Source organism: Penaeus chinensis, chromosome 42 (genome assembly GCF_019202785.1).
Source record: "Penaeus chinensis breed Huanghai No. 1 chromosome 42, ASM1920278v2, whole genome shotgun sequence".
Taxonomy (NCBI): domain Eukaryota; kingdom Metazoa; phylum Arthropoda; class Malacostraca; order Decapoda; family Penaeidae; genus Penaeus; species Penaeus chinensis.
In genome coordinates this window covers 15,049,134-15,053,068 of record NC_061860.1, presented here as the reverse complement: position 1 = coordinate 15,053,068, position 3,935 = coordinate 15,049,134, and the positions used below count along the sequence as shown (strand labels likewise).

Sequence of the window (3,935 nt, the reverse complement as noted above, 5' to 3'; positions counted from 1 at the left end):
GGGGGCACGACGGCGATTCTCGTGGCGCTTCGGGGTCGTTCCTCTCCTCTCCTTCCTTCTCCTCCTGAAGCCTCTTCCTCATTCGTGAAAAGAAAGAAGGGAAAAGGGAAAAGAAAAAAAAGAATATTAAGATGCTCTCATCGTCCGTTTCCTTCTCACCCCTCTTCCCATTCTCCTCCTCCCCCCACTGCTGCCCCCCTCCCCCTCCCCTTTCCGCCGGGCGTGCCCCCCTGCCTCTGTTGCCCTCTCGCTCCCCTGGGAAACGGGGGAAAGTTTTGAATTTCATTAGGGAAAGCAAAAGTGATTTTTTGCTCGCCCCCTGCCCTCATTGCAGCTCGTAGTTCCCCCTTGTGCCTCTCGTCTCCGCCATATGTTGCACCGTTGCACAGCGAAGTTGCACAGCGATGAGGTGATGTGACGTGGATTAATTGAATAGTTTTTTTTTTTTTTTGTTTCGGGTTATATACAATGCACAGTTGAGACAGCGCGGAAAATTTGGGGTCCCTAACACTCAGCAAAGTTCCGCGCATTTACAAAGGGGAAAATTAGAAAAGAGGGGAAAAAAAGAGAGAAGAAAGAGAAGAAAGAAGAGAGGAAAAAAAGGGGGGAAAAACCCCGTAGTGATGGTTTAAATAAAATTTTCGTGGCTGGGCCCTTTTTTTCCCGGTTTCTCCCCCTTTCCCTTGACACCTGTTCGTCAAAAAAGAAAGGAGAGGAAGAGAGAAAGATAGAGAAAAAAAGTTATCAGGAACTTTTTTCTTTAGGATAAAGACTACAGCGAAACTACTGACTGGATCGTAACATGCACAGGTAAGTGAACAACACGCAATGGAAGGAGCTTATCATGCAAAGGAAAGGGTAAAAGGAAACATGGGGAAATTCTGAGGGAAAATATCTGGGCAAAGGGGGAAAAAATTACATTTTCAAAAAGGAAGGAAAAATAACATGACAGTGGATTAAAGAAACATGCATATGAGGGGAAACAATAACATTACGATGGGTTAAACATTAACATGCAAATGAGGAGGAAAAATAACATGACAATAATGAATGTAAAGAGGGAAAATAATCAATGAGGGAAAGTAACACGCAAATGAGGAAAGAAAAGACATGACAGTAACATGAATATAAGGAGGGAAAATATCATGACGATGGGGAAAAGTAACATGCAAATGAGGAGGGAAAATAACAAGATAATGAGGAAAATAAGATAACAATGGATTAAAGTAACATGCAAATGAGAAGGGGAAATAGTAGAGTAAGAAAACTGAGAAAAAGTAACATGCGAAAACGAGAGAAAACGACATGATAATGAAATGAATTAAAATGCTGAGGGAATGGCAAAGTAACATTCAACGGAGAAAAAAGGAAAAAGGACGGTAACCCTGGAAATTATGGGGAAAAAAGCCTTTTTTAGAGAAAGAAAGTGAAATGACATGCAAGCTTAAGTCCCTAAATGCTGCTGAAAAGGTTTATGCATATTTGATACATGAATTATGCACAATAAAATTCTTAATAGAAATAAATCTCGCTCGCCGACGAAAAAATAAACAAACGCATCTGAATCTCACACTGAACTGATTAGTAGATATAAGATATAAATACACGTAGTATGCACACAATTATATCCATCCCTTCCTCACCCACCTACACTTCATATACATATATACATATATCCATACACACATTCATATTTGTATACATTCATTCATACATACTATACATCCATCCACCCATCCAATACCCACACCCACCCACCATCCTTTCCCCCTATCCCTCAAACACCCTTAATTTTCCCTCCACCCGTCCAAACCATCCATCAATCCGTTTTTTCCGGGAAAATAAACATAATACACAGAAGTATAAAGATTGTCTTTGTGTGTACTTTCATGATTGCATGCCTTTGCTATTTTGATTCATCTTACGTTTTTTTTAATCCTTTTGTATTTTATATCTCGTCCATGTTAAGAGAAGAAGAGAGATGGGGGGAAGGATGGGAGGGAGAGAGAGGGGGAGTGGGGCGAGAAAAGGGGGAGAGGAGGGGGAGGGGGGAGAAAGGGGGAAGGGGGAGAGGGGGGAGGGAGGGGGGGCGGCAGGGAAGCGGGGGGGGGAGGGGGGGGGGGACGGGGGGGGGGGGGGGGGGGAGGGGGAGGAAAAGGGGGGAGAGGGGGGTGGGGGGAGGGGGGAGGGGGGGGGGAGGAAAAGATGGGGGGGGAAGGGAATCGGGGGGAGAGAGGGGAGAAAGGGGAGAGAGGGGGGAGGGGTGGCGATAAAGAGAGAGTGGGGGGGGAGGAAAAAGAGTAAAAAAGAGAGGGGAGAAGATATCGTGTGTATATATTTGTGTGTGTGTGTATATTTTTACACAACACACCACACACACACAAACACACATAACAAAACACACACACCAAACACAACACACACCCACCCACACACCTCACCCCACACACACAAAAAAACAAACCACCACTACAAAAATTTTTATTTTATTATTATATATGTACATTCATAAAAAATATTTGTTTATAAGTAATATATATATATATGTACATACATACATATTATATATATATATTATTTAAATTTTTATATATTAAGTATATATATAGTATATATTTAAATACACACATACACAAAACCCCACAGCAACACCCACACAACAATATACACACAACACCACAACACCACTAAAATTATATATATATATTTAATTATATATATATATATATATTATATATTATACCCTAAAAACAATTACATATGCACAAAACACAACCCCACACACACACCGGGCATATGTGTATGCAAAATATATATATATATAATATATATTAATATATATTAACAAAATGCATATGCAAAACCCCACACCAACACCAACACACACACACCCACACACACCACACCACTAATTATATATATTTATATTATATTATATATAATATATTTTAAAATTTATTTTTATTTTTATACACACAAAAATTTCTTTTATTCATACATCACAGAAGTATAAAGATTGTCTTTGGGTGTACTTTCATGATGCATTTCCTTACTATCGATTCTTCTATACCCTTTTAATCCATCTGTATTATCTATCTCTCGTCCCAGTATAAATAAAAGGAAAGGGGGGGGGAAGAGAAGGGAAGAGATAGGGAGGGAAGGGGGGAGAGAGAGAGAGGGGAGAGAGGGGGAGAGGAGAGGGGGGAAAAAGGGGGAGAGGGGGGGGGAGGGGACAAAAGAGAGGGGAGAGAGAGAGAGAGAGGAGAGGGGGGAGAAGAGGGGGGGAGAGGGGAGAGAGAGAGGGGTGAGCGGGGGGAGGGGGGGGGAAAAGAGGGGAAGGGGGGAGGGGAGAGAGAAAAAGGGGGGGAGGGGGTAAAAAGGGGAGAGGGGGAGTGGGGGGGAGAAAGTAAAAGAGAGAGAGAAAAATAAAAATTGTTGGGGGGGGTAAAAAAAAAATTTTTTTTTTTTTGTGTGTGTGTGTATATTGTATACCACACACAACAAACACACCACAAACAACCCACACACAAAACCACCACACACACACACACACACACACCACACACCACAACTCACACACACCTCACACACATCACAAAACACAAACACACCATACAAACTTTTTGTATATTAAATATGTACATTACATTTTTAATTTTATTTGGGTTATTATAATTTATTTATATATATAATTTATTATGTAAACATTTTTTATATATATTTTTTAAGTTTTTATATTTATATATATATGTATATATATAAATACACACAAACACACCCCACAAAGGACCACACACACAAAACACAAAAACACACACCACACAAACATATATTTATTTATATTATTTATTTTTTATATATTTTATTTATATGTTTTTTACATATACACTTATACATATGCACCCACACACACACACACATCACACACCACATAT

General features: G+C 40.0%; 1 protein-coding gene across 1 annotated transcript in view; it reads left to right on the top strand.

Annotated features, from left to right (window-relative positions):
* Window positions 1-674: 674 nt before the first annotated feature.
* Window positions 675-3,935, top strand: part of LOC125048046 (allatostatin-A receptor-like) — a 169,382-nt gene continuing 166,121 nt past the window's right edge. The window contains exon 1 of the mRNA XM_047646672.1: window positions 675-810. The gene's annotated coding sequence lies outside the window, so the exon portion shown is untranslated. The remainder of the gene's footprint in view (window positions 811-3,935) is intronic.